This window comes from Rhinoderma darwinii, chromosome 3 (genome assembly GCF_050947455.1).
Source record: "Rhinoderma darwinii isolate aRhiDar2 chromosome 3, aRhiDar2.hap1, whole genome shotgun sequence".
Classification (NCBI taxonomy): Eukaryota; Metazoa; Chordata; class Amphibia; order Anura; family Rhinodermatidae; genus Rhinoderma; species Rhinoderma darwinii.
In genome coordinates, this window is record NC_134689.1 from 63114041 (window position 1) to 63127772 (window position 13732).

At 43.3% G+C, this 13732-nt stretch overlaps 1 pseudogene; it reads left to right on the forward strand.

Annotated features, from left to right (window-relative positions):
* LOC142750372 (RUN and FYVE domain-containing protein 1-like) overlaps positions 1 to 13732 on the forward strand; it is a 498511-nt pseudogene that overhangs the window by 379100 nt on the left and 105679 nt on the right.

A 13732-nucleotide genomic window follows, 5' to 3' on the forward strand; every position in this document is an offset into this window, starting at 1 on the left:
TTTGGTGAGATCCCCAGTATTCCAATCAAATGTGGGATTATGCAACTGCAACCAGGGAAGGCCTAAAACCAGATCAGACGATAATCCCTGCATCACCAGTACAGAGCACTGCTCCAAATGCATGGAGCCAACCAGGAGTTCAAAAACAGGAGTATGCTGAGTAAAATAACCATTAGCAAGGGGTGTTGAGTCGATACCTACTACAGGGATAGGATAAGGTAAATCAATACAAGGCATCTTTAGAGACATAGCAAATTCCACAGACATGATATTAGCAGATGAGCCAGAATCCACGAAAGCACTGCCCGTGGCAGACCGGCCAGCAAACGAGACCTGAAAGGGAAGCAAAATTTTATTGCGTTTCACATTAACGGGAAATACCTGTGCGCCCAAGTGACCTCCCCGATGATCACTTAGGCGCGGAAGTTTTCCGGCTTCTTATTCTTGCGCCTGGGACAGGTGTTCAGTAGATGCTTGTCGTCCCCACAGTAGAAGCAGAGACCATTCATTCTGCGAAACTCCCTACGTTGTCGAGGGGACATGGAGGCCCCGAGTTGCATAGGTACCTCCGAGTCCTCCGTGGAGGGGCGAGGAGACGGGACCTCGGGGGGAATCGCAGAAAAGTCAGAGGGGAGCACACTGAAGCGTTCTAGCTGACGTTCCCTGAGACGTCGGTCAAGTCGTACTGCTAGGGCCATAACCTGGTCAAGGGAGTCAGGCGAGGGGTAGCTAACCAGCAGATCCTTCAGGGCGTCAGATAATCCTAACCTAAACTGGCACCTTAGGGCCGGATCGTTCCACTGAGAAGCTACGCACCACTTCCTAAAATCAGAACAGTATTCCTCAACCGGTCTTCTACCCTGACGTAAGGTCACCAGCTGACTCTCGGCTAAAGCAGTCCTGTCAGTCTCGTCGTAAATGAGTCCGAGGGCAGAGAAAAAACGATCAACAGAGGAAAGTTCAGGGGCGTCAGGAGCCAAGGAGAAGGCCCACTCTTGGGGCCCTTCCTGGAGTCGGGATATGATGATACCCACCCGCTGGTTCTCGGAACCTGAGGAGTGGGGCTTTAGGCGGAAATACAGTCTGCAACTCTCCCGGAAGGAGAGAAACGTCTTACGGTCTCCTGAAAACCGGTCAGGTAACTTGAGGTCGGGTTCTAGAGGTGAGGTGAGGGGTACTACTAAAGCAGTGTCACCCTGATTGACCCTTTGGGCCAGGGCCTGGACCTGTAGGGAGAGGCCCTGCATCTGCTGGGTCAGGGTCTCAAGGGGGTCCATGATAGCGTCAGCGTAGGAGAAATGGTAGACTAGGTAAGGGCTTGTAATTATGTAATGGCAGGAAGGAGGTGTAGGGAAAGTGAGCCCTAATCTACCCACCGCCCTGTCCCTGCCTACTTGCAACGACCCGCCCTAGGCGACGAGGTACAACTGGGCGGCGGTCCCTACGCTGGCTAAGTGCACAGGAAGACAAACAGGGAACACGCAAGGGAAGGGGCAGTAGCCACGGAACGCCACGAGGAAACGGGGCGGCGAACGAACAGTCAGGACCAGGACGAAGTGAGTACACACGAGCGGGCACGGAGACAGAAGCAAGCCAGGGCAAGCAAAGCAGGTCAAGCAGAACTGCAGCAAGGCAGAAGCACGGCAGAAGCAGGCTGGAGCAAGCAGCAGTGGGGCCAGGAATCCAAAAGAATTACAAGCACTGAGGGAGAGCACAGGGCAGGTAATAAAGGGCAGGGGGCGGAGCTAACTCCGAGAGACCAGGCCGCGATAGGCTCTCCCACTCCTGAGCCTGCCACCCTGGTTGGTGGGAGAAGGTGTCAGTCGAACAGGTCTGGCCTCAGGTGTGGATTGATTAATCCCAGGAGTGTAGCTAGATGAAGTACCTGGCAGATCCCTAACAATTTTTTTTTCCCTTGCAGTTTCCTTCCTGCTGAGTAGCTGAGTAAGGGGGAGGGGTTAGCTGCTACCAGGTGCTATAAATCAGGCCTCACTACTCTGTAGAGCCTGCTCTGTGGCTTGAAAAAAACAAGTGGTTTGTATATCAAGTGGAGTTCCAAAAACCGGAGTTGAAAAGAGGAGTTAAAGCCCCAGTAAGTGCTCTTCTACTTCTTTTAATTTTTGATTAACACCTGTTTGCTGTTTTTTTGTAACTTGGATAATGGATAGCAAGATTGGAGGTTTTCTTCAGTGCACAGTTTGCCATATGTATGCACGACTGGAGCCGGAGTTCCAGGGTGAATATCTCTGTGGCAGATGTGAGCATGTTGTTCACCTGGAATCTCTCGTATTAGAGATCTGGAGGAGCAGAATGCAACACTGAGGAGGATAGACAATTTTGAGCGGAGCTTGCTGCTCACAGAGCATGCAGTTAGTGGGTTACAACTGGAGGGTGAAGACATGGGTGAGCAGGATCAGGTAAGTAGCTGGGTTAATGTAGTTAGGGGCAGTAGAAAGGGGTCAAAGACAAGGAAGGCCGATCCGGTTTCTGACATTCCAGGCAAAATTGCCAAGTTGGGTGATGATGCGGGGGTGTCAGTCTCAGAAATGGCAGCCCTAGTGGATACTGATCTCCCTAACAGCCGGGAGAACAGCCCAGCTAGTAGTCGGCGGGATGGTAATGCAGGTAAGCCAAGACAATTGATAGTCGTAGGGGATTCTATAATCAGGAAGACGGATAGAATAATTTGTCGCCAAGACCACCTCAACCGAATGGTTTGCTGTCTCCCTGGTGCCAGGGTTCGGCATGTGGTGGAACGGGTGGACAAATTGCTGGGAGGGGCTGGTGATGATCCAGCTGTCGTGGTCCATGTCGGTACCAACGACAGAATAAATGGTAGGTGGAGGAGCCTTAAGAATAATTTTAAAGAACTAGGCTACAAGCTGAAGGGAAGGACCTCCAAAGTAGTATTCTCAGGAATACTGCCTGTGCCATGCGCATCACAGGAAAGAGAGCGGGAGCTCAGGGAGTTAAATGCATGGCTGAAGTCTTGGTGTAGAGGAGAAGGATTTGGGTTCCTAGAGCACTGGGCTGACTTTTCATTGGGGTACAAACTGTATTCTGCAGATGATTTGCACCTAAATGGAAGGGGGTCCGCTGTGCTGGGGGAGAGAATTCTAGCTGGGGTGGCGGAGTATTTAAACTAGGGCTGAGGAGGGAGGTCAATGTAGAAAAAAAAGGGGTAGCCAGGTTAGAGAGGGGTCAGACTATATTGGTGGGGGGAGAAACAGAATGTGGGGAGAGGACTAGACAACAGGATAAGGAGATCCTTTCGTTACAAAACATCAGTGTAAATAAAAAGGCCCGATTAATGTCAAATCACATTTCTGATAATAAAAGTGAAAAACTGACAGGCAAGTTAAAGTGTATGTTCACAAATGCCAGAAGTCTAGCAAGCAAAATGGGGGAGCTGGAGGCCTTGATACTGGAAGAAAATATAGATATAGTTGGTGTTGCTGAAACATGGCTGGACTCTTCACATGACTGGGCTGTAAATCTACAGGGTTTTACACTTTTTCGGAAAGACAGGACAAATAGGAAAGGTGGTGGTGTATGTCTGTATGTGAGAAATGATATGAAGGCGAGTGTGAAAGAGACAATAGTGGGTGAATACTGTGAGGAGGTTGAAACCTTGTGGGTGGAACTAGAAAGGGAGGTAAACACTGAAAAAATTACTTTTGGTGTAATCTATAGACCCCCCAATATAACTGAGGAGATGGAAGTCCAGCTATATAAACAGATGGAGCGGGCTGCACAGGCGGGTACTGTAGTGATAATGGAAGATTTTAATTTCCGGGATATTAATTGGTGTCATGGTTCGGCTTCAACTGCAAAGGGGAGACATTTCCTCAACCTGTTGCAGGAAAATTTTATGGGCCAGTTTGTGGAAGACCCGACTAGAGGTGAAGCTCTGTTGGATCTGGTCATTTCTAATAATGCAGATCTTGTTGGGAATGTCAATGTTCGTGAAAACCTCGGTAACAGTGATCATAATATAGTTACATTTTACCTATACTGTAAAAAACAAACGCAGGCTGGGAGGGCAAAAACATTTAATTTTCAGAAAGCCAATTTCCCCAGGATGAGGGCTGCAATTCAGGATATAGACTGGGAAGAACTAATGTCAAATAATGGAACAAATGATAAATGGGAGATTTTCAAATCTACTTTGAGTTATTATAGTGCAAAATTTATTCCTACAGGTAACAAGTATAAACGACTCAAATTAAACCCCACATGGCTTACACATTCTGTGAAAGGGGCAATACATGACAAAAAAAGGGCATTTAAAAAATACAAATCTGAGGGTACAGCTGTAGCCTTTGTAAAATATAAGGAGCTTAATAAAATCTGTAAAAATGTAATAAAATTAGCAAAAATACAAAATGAAAGGCAGGTGGCCAAGGATAGTAAAACAAATCCCAAAAAATTCTTCAAGCATATAAATGCAAAAAAGCCCACGTCTGAACATGTGGGACCCCTAGATAATGGTAATGGGGAGTTGATCACAGGGGATCAAGAGAAGGCAGAGTTACTAAATGGGTTCTTTAGCTCTGTATATACAACTGAAGAAGGAGCAGCTGATGTAGCCGGTGCCAGTGCTGTTAATATATCAGTTGATATACTGAATTGGATGAATGTAGAGATGGTCCAAGCTAAATTAAATAAAATAAATGTGCACAAGGCCCCGAGACCAGATGGGTTACACCCTAGAGTTCTTAAAGAGCTTAGTTCAGTTATTTCTGTCCCCCTTTTCATAATATTCAGAGAATCTCTAGTGACTGGTATAGTGCCAAGGGACTGGCGCAGGGCAAATGTGGTGCCTATTTTCAAAAAGGGCTCTATGTCTTCCCCGGGTAATTATAGACCAGTAAGCTTAACATCCATCGTGGGGAAAATGTTTGAGGGGCTATTGAGGGACTATATACAGGATTATGTGACAATAAATAGCATCATAAGTGACAGCCAGCACGGTTTTACTAAGGACAGAAGTTGTCAAACTAACCTAATCTGTTTTTATGAAGAGGTGAGCAGAAGTCTAGACAGAGGGGCCGCTGTGGATTTAGTGTTTTTGGACTTTGCAAAGGCATTTGACACTGTCCCCCATAGACGCCTAATGGGTAAATTACGGACTATAGGTATAGAAAATATAGTTTGTAATTGGATTGAGAATTGGCTCAAGGACCGTATCCAGAGAGTTGTGGTCAATGATTCCTACTCTGAATGTTCACCGGTTATAAGTGGTGTACCCCAGGGTTCAGTGCTGGGACCCCTATTATTCAACTTATTTATTAATGATATAGAGGATGGGATTAATAGCACTATTTCTATTTTTGCAGATGAAACCAAGCTATGTAATATAGTTCAGACTATGGAAGATGTTCATTACAGGCAGATTTAAACAAACTAAGTGTTTGGGCGTCCACTTGGCAGATGAAGTTTAATGTAGATAAATGTAAAGTTATGCATCTGGGTACCAACAACCTGCATGCATCATATGTCCTAGGGGGAGCTACACTGGCGGATTCACTTGTTGAGAAGGATCTGGGTGTACTTGTAAATCATAAACTCAATAACAGCATGCAGTGTCAATCAGCTGCTTCAAAGGCCAGCAGTATATTGTCGTGTATTAAAAGAGGCATGGACTCACGGGACAGGGATGTAATATTACCACTTTACAAAGCATTAGTGAGGCCTCATCTAGAATATGTAGTCCAGTTCTGGGCTCCAGTTCATAGAAAGGATGCCCTAGAGTTGGAAAAAATAAAAAGAAGAGCAACGAAGCTAATTAGGGGCATGGAGAATTTAAGTTATGAGGAAAGATTGAAAGAATTAAACCTATTTAGCCTTGAAAAAAGACGACTAAGGGGGGACATGATTAACTTATATAAATATATTAATGGCACATACAAAAAATATGGTGAAATCCTGTTCCTTGTAAAACCCCCTCAAAAAACAAGGGGGCACTCCCTCCGTCTGGAGAAAAAAAGGTTCAAGCTGCAGAGGCGACAAGGCTTCTTTACAGTGAGAACTGTGAATCTATGGAATAGTCTACCGCAGGAGCTGGTCACAGCAGGGACAGTAGATGGCTTTAAAAAAGGGTTAGATAATTTCCTAGAACAGAAAAATATTAGCTCCTATGTGTAGAAATTTTTCCTTCCCTTTTCCCTTCCCTTGGTTGAACTTGATGGACATGTGTCTTTTTTCAGCCGTACTAACTATGTAACTATGTAACTATGTAACATGTTGTCAATCAAAGTAGTCACAAAGGTTTGTAGTAGTTGTTAGATAGTCCGTCAGGGCCAGGGGATTTGTGGAGGGGAAGGGACTTGACCACCCCTCCTATTTCATCCTTAGTTATTGGCAGGTTTAATGTGGAAAGTTGTTCCGGGGAAAGAGAGGGTAGTCGAGTTTTAGCTAGAAACGTTTCAATACCAGTTCGAGTAGGTTGCGGAGTTGTACTGTCATCTTTTAATTTGTATACAGATTGGTAATAATCTTTAAATGTGTTGGCAATGCCCCTAGGCGTGAGTATGGGTTGTGAGGTCTGTGGGTGTTTAATAAGTGGTATCCTAGATTTTTGGGTAATGGATTTGGGTCTTTTGGCGAGTAGTGCTCCAGATTTGTTATTTTAGGAATAGTAGCGTGTTTTCATTATCTTCAGTGCCTTGTCATGTTTTTGGATAAACAGGTTTTTTAAATGGAGTCTTATGTCTGCCAAGGTGGTGGTGGCATGAAATGAATGCTTCTTTTTATTTTGGGCTTCTTAAGTCTGGATCTTTTCTAGGGGGTCTTGAATATCCTTATCCCTTTGCTTTTTAAGTCTGCTGCCCAAACGGATAAAGGTTCCCCTTATACAGGCTTTATGTGCATTCCAAAGTGTAAATGCATTAATATCTGGAGTGGCATTAAATTTAAAATATTCAGTGAGTGCCGTTTGTAACTATTTAGAGAGTGAGCCATGGGAAATAGGTGTAGGATTTGGCTCGCCATACATAGTCTGAGACTCGGGGAAATTTCTCCTTTAGTGTAACAGTTATGGGGGCATGATCAGACCATTGTATCATGCCTATATCTGCCGATGACACCCGGTCTATTAATCTTTGGTCTATCCAGAACATGTCTATCCGGGAGTATGATTTGTGTCTAGCGGAGTAGTATGTAAAATCATTTTCACGATCATGGAGCAGAGGCCATATGTCGTATAAGTTTTCCCTCTGTCTTAATGAGGTAAGAGTGCTTTTCCTCAGGGGTGAGGATGAGGAGGAGTCAAGCAGTGAGTCACAAATAGCGATAAAGTCGCCACACATAATCAGGAGACCCTTCTTAATGGCATCTATTTTCCTCAGTAATTTGTTCAGAAATCTATGTTGGTCGCAATTTGGTGCATACAGATTCACTACAGTGTATTCTATCGAGTTAACAGAACAATGGACTATAATATATTACTCAGGGGGTCTATTACCAAATGATGGATGGTGACAGTAAGTGTTGCAAAAGGCAATGAGGACTCCCCTCTTCTTTTTAGGAAAGGAGGAGTGAAGAATGGTGGGGAAGTCCCTGTGTTCCAGCCTTGTTGGACCCTTACTGGAGATGTGGGTCTTTTGTATACAAGCGATATCATGGTGGATCTTTTAAATAGGCTGTTAAGGCCTTTGACATTTAGGGATACGATTTTAAGGGCCATTAGGCAGTATCAGGGAGGAATGCTCTGTATATGTGAGAAATATGGAGAGAGTCTACCAATCCTATAAGCATCATGAGGACTCATCCTAGTCCTAGGTGATCTAAGAGCAGTATGCATTAAGGTGAGCACATTACAACAACACATATAGAAAACAACTTTACAGAAAAATTGTAACTAACATTACCGCACCGTGGTGCTGTGGTATCAAATTGAACCAATAGTTCTGGGAAAAATAACTATCTGAAGTTCCCGTACGGAACAATACTTGGTACTCGGTACTTACTCAAAAGTAATATAAGAAAAGTAGTGAAGAATCAGGTGTTGCCGACTACATTCCAGTCTTTGTTCAGGCAGCATAATGAGGATCCAGCCCTGGGAGTGAATGTCAAGTTTGACACTTGTATATTCCAGCTCTTAGTGGGTTAATTCCTTCTTCAGGAAAGGAAACAACATGGATAGCACCTGCATGATTAATCAAAAGCTTAGTAGGGAATCCCGATCTATATCCAATCACATATTTGCGTAGTGGAGCAGTAATAGCTGCCAGGTCCCATCTGGCTCGAAGAGTCGCAGCTGATAGGTCCGCGAAGAGCTTAATGTTGGCATACGGTGCTGGAAGTGGTTGATATTTCCTTGCCTATTCCATAAGGCAGTCTTTGGTGGTGAAAAAGGTATAACGGTCTAGAACATTTCTGGCTATTGAGTCCGGAAGTTTCTTGGGCTTCGGGACCCTATGAGTTCTAGCAATACTGAGTTCATAATCCGCACAAGACAGAAGCATACCCTAGGTAAATTGCTGCAGATAGGATTTGAGATCTGCGTTAGGAATATTTTCCGGTATCCCTCTGAATTTGATGCTGTTTCTCCGATTCCTGTCTTCATAGTCCACCATTTTGGCCTGCAGCTTGGAGAATTTGTCCTCCAGAGTTATGCGAGTCCACCACCGCATTATGAGCTGATGCAAAGGAGTCCATTTTTTTTTTCCACATGGGAGACCCTGTCCCCAGATCTGAAATTGTTGCTTGAAACGGCAATATAATTTTAGAGCAGTCCTTGTGGAGGGATCTTCTTAAAGAGGCTCTGTCACCACATTATAAGTGCCCTATCTTGTACATAATGTGATCGTCGCTGTAATGTAGATTACAGTAGTGGTTTTTATTTAGAAAAACTATATATTTTCACCAAGTTATGACCTATTTTAGCTTTATGCGAATGACTTTCTTAATCGACAACTGGGTGTGTTTTTACTTTGGACCAAGTGGGCGTTGTGGAGAGAAGTGTATGAAGCTGACCAATCAGCATCATACACTTCTACCCATTCATTTACTCTGCACATAGTGATCCTGCGTTGTTCACTACGTTCAGCCACATACTCACACATTAACTTTACTGAAGTATCTTGACAGTAAAAAGACATCGCGTCCAACCAGGACGGGATGTCTATTCACAATCCCGACACTTCGGTAAACGTTTGTGTGGGATTTACAGCACAGCAACCGTAATCTCGCGAGATCTCGCTGTAAATGACAGCACAGCGTGATCTCGATGTGCTGTGTGAGTAAGTCACACACAAACGTTACCGAAGTGTCGGGATTGTGAATAGACATCCCATCCTGGTTGGACGTGATGTCTATTTGCTGTCAAGACACTTCAGTAACGTTAATGTGTGTGTATGTGGCTGCACATAGTGAACAACGCAGGATCACTATGTGCAGAGTAACTAAATTGGGAGATGTGTATGACACTGATTGGTCAGCGTCATACACTTCTCTCCACAGCGCCCAATTGGTCAAAAGTAAACACGCCCAGTTGTCTATTAAGAAAGTCACTAGAATAAAGCTAAAATAGGTCATAACTTGGTGAAAATAGATTGTTTTTCGAAATAAAAAACACTTCTATTATCTACATTACAGCGCCAATCCCATTATGTACAAGATAGGCAACTTATAATGTGGTGACAGAGCCTCTTTAATGCAAGAAGCATTGCCTTGAGAGTGGATTCAGACACCATCTTGTCTGACATCTGGAACGTGGAGAAAGTGTTCAGTATATACGGAGATACGGTATTATCAGCCGTATCATTGCGTACAGAAAGTCTCTGCCGCTGTTTCACTGGGCTTGTGGGCCCGTGCGAAGGTGAAATCGGCTTCTTCCCATCCCCCCGTTTGGGCAGATGCAGATCAGCCACACCATCGGAGGATGTCTGTGAGGGTGAGCTCCACTCTCTCTGTTCAGGAAGAATTGGCTAATCTGAGGGTAGTGGGCGTTTCATATAAATGCTTTGGCATACCTGTAAGGCCGTCCGTACTCCTCTGGGATGGAGAGGGGCGTTCCCGCCCCCTGCAGCGTGTGATGGAGAGTCGGCGGCGCCATCTTTGGTCCCACCGTCTGAAAATAAAAAATGTTTCAGAGGTCTGGTGGACCCAGATTTCTAGGCCTTTTTTCTGCCCACCTCGTTAGACAGAACTCGTCAGGGAGATAGTTTGGCCGCTGGTAGTCGCTTTGAAGTAGCTGGGCTAGCTCCGATGTACCAGAGCACAGAGCTTATGCAGCCACCCAGTCTGCGGTCCAAGCCCCGTCCCCTCCCTTTCACATTTTTCTTCTAAAGTAAGATAAAAAATAAATTAAACAAAATTGGTAGTTATTTTGGTCACCTCCGCTCTTAAAAAAATGTTTCATAAAAAGTAATCAAAATTTATGTAACAAAAAATGGTACCAATAAAAACTACAGCTCATCCCGCTAAAAATAAGCCCTCACACCTCTCAATCGACAAAAGAAAACAAAAAACTTATGGCTCTCAGAATGTGGTAAAACAAAAAATTTTTTTATTTTTTTTAACAAATAGTTTCTTCTTTGTAAAAGTAGTAAATTATATAAAAAAAACGATATAGTTTTGTTTTCGCTGTAATCGTATTGAGTCGCAGCATAAAGTTAAGTTGTCATTTTTAACGCACGGTGAAAGCAGTAAAAACGAAACCCAAAAAGCCATGGAGGAATTGCAGTTTTTTCCAATGGCATCCAACAGAGAATTTTTTTTATTTCCCAGTACATTATATGGTACTTTAAATAGTGCCAATAGAAACTACTAAGCTCTCACACCACTCCATTGATGGAAAAAATAAATAAGTTATGGTTCTGGGAGTGAAAAACAAAAACGAAAAAAGGTTTTGTCCTGAAAGGGTTAAATGAATCCATGAATTCAATGTTTGCATGTATTTTAGCAACAGCAGAGTTCTGCTTCTACTCTGTGTTTGTTTGCTAGAGGTACTGGCAGTGAAAAGTCTTGTGTCGTTGTACTATTGGCTCTACAGCAAACCATCTGAAAAAAGGCATGCATAGGATTCTTCCTGGCAATGTATCCAGTGGCATCACAATATATGCAAATGTCCAAACTATTGACCTGTGACTTTGTATGGAATCTACTATTTGATCTGAATATGGCAAATAGATTAGAGGGCATGGACCTTTCCAACTTTCTGAATATGTTGTTAAATATTTCCACAATATTGCTGTTTGTTTTAAAACATATTCCTTTTTTAAATAGGAAGCAGAAGTTGCCTTGCAAAATAGGGATGAACAGTTAACTTTGCTGCAAACTAAATCGGACCTCGTGGACTCAACAACAAGACAGGTGAGGATTGTTTAGGATCACATAAAATTCTTTTTTTTTTTTTTTACATATTTTAAATTGACTTTTCTTTAAAAAAATATTTATATATATTTAAATTTTATCCTTTATACATGGAAGCTGTATAGTTTTGTGAAAACTGCGGCCATCGGTTCAGCTGAACTGGCAGCTCGATTGCGTGTACTTCGTGTCTCTGACACACAGAATACCGTTCACATCTAAGTAGATGTGCTCATTATTAGCTCGATCCTGTATGTCATAGATGCAAGAAGTCGAGCCATCAGTTCAGCTAAACTGATGGCCGCGGCTTTGACTGAACTATACAGCTTCTATGTATAAAGTATACATAGAACCTGTATCTTAAAAAGTTAAAACATTTTAAAATAAAAGTAAATTCAATCGTTGTTAGAAATCACATGATTCATTTAAAAAAAAAATCCTTTCAAATGTCGCCCTTAAGTGTCATCGTTACTTTTTAGTATTTTTTTTATATAAAGAATTACAAGGAACTTTACACTAGTTTAAACATTAATCATTTTGCAGGATTCATTACAAACACCGTATTATTAGGTGTAAAAAAGTATTTAATGCCTTCCAGATGTCCTTTATTGCATATTTGGAACATACACTATATGGACAAAAGTATTGGGACTCTTACTCACAGAATTCAGGTGTTTCATTCAGTCCAATCGCCACAAGTGTATATAATCATTCACCTAGCCATGCAGTCTGCCTTTCCAAACATTTGTGAAAGAATGGGTCGTTATAAAGAATTCCAGAATGGTACTGTAATAGGATGCCACCCTTGCAGCAAATCAGTACATAACATTTCTTCCCTCCTAGATTTTCCACGATCAACAGTGAGTGGTATTATTGCAAAGTGGAGGTCCCAGGTCTTTCGAATGCCAGGATAACCTGGCAACTTGGAGTTTAACCCTAGGAGATAATTTTCTTCCTGTCTGCAAGAGGGACAAAGGTTTTCCCTGGAGGAATGTCCTTGATCTACAGCGGAGTAAAAGCTATTATGCGTGAGGGGTCAATGATGTACTGTAGATCCTCTTTATGGTCGGTTGTTTTAAATAGGCAGGATAGAGCGTCTACCTTGACATTTTTGTCCGTTGGACGGAAAAGTAGTTGAATAAATCTGGTAAAGAAAAGCGACCACCTGGCTTGATGTGGGTTTAATTAATTTAATCAATTGTTGTGCCGACTGTAAGTAGGTAAGGTTCTTGTGATCTGTGTAAATGGCAACTGGGTGTGCCAAACCTTCCAACAGATGTCCAACAGATGTCTCCACACTTCTAGAGCCATCTTGATGGCTAGAAGCTCATGATCTCCAATAGTAGTTCCTCTCCGATGCCGAGAAGAGTTTAGAAAAAAAGCCACAGGAGACAGCTTTTCCCTTAGAGTTTCTTTGGAAGAAGTGTGCTCCAGCACCAATGGAAGAACGACATGTGACGGGATACAGCTGGATTGTGTAGAAAGAAGGCAGAAGTGAAGGACCTCTTAAGAGCAGAGAATGCAAATTCCTCTTTGTTGCCTTTTTGGTGAGGGCAGAGATGGGAGCGGTGAGGGAGGAAAAGTTAGCACGCAGATCTTGAGGGCAAGGCCAATCTAGAAGGGATTTTACTTTCTCTGGATTCATCTGAAGTCCATAATCGGACACAGTATAGCCCAGTAAGGGCAAGGAATTTTTTTCAAAGTTGCATTTCTCCAATTTAGTGTAGAGGTTGCTCCCCTTTAACCACAACAGGACTTGGCAAACATGCTTCTGGTGTGTCATCAGATCAGGTGAGTAGATCAAGATGTCATCCAGATAAACCACCATGCAGACATACAACAGATCCCGGAATAGATCGTTCATGAATTCCTGTAACACAGCTAGAGCATTACACAAGCCGAAGGGCATCACAAGATATTTATAGTGGCCATCTCAGGTGTTGAATGCGGTTTTCCACTCGTCACCCTTGCATATACAGATCAAGTTATAAGCCCCACGGAGATCAAGCTTAGTGAAAATCTTAGCTCCACAAATCAATAAAGCTCAGAGATAAGCGCAAGGGGTACTTGATTTTGACAGTGATCTTATTTAGACCACAATAGTCAATGCAGGGCCAGAGGGAGCCATCCTTTTTCCCTACAAAGAAAAATCCGGCTTTGACTGGAGACGTTGACTTCCTAATAAACCCCCTTTAGATGTTTTCCTTGACATTCACCCCCATTATCTGGGTCTCGGGCAGGGAGAGTGGACACAACCATCCACGAGGAGGTGAAGTCCTAGGAAACACTTTATTGCAAAGATGTATGGGCGACTCAGAGGCAAGGTCTCAGCCTCCTTCTAGCTGAACACGTCTGTATAGCAGGCATATTGCGGAGGTAGACCAGGGAGTGACTGAGGCACCGGAGATTGAACAGG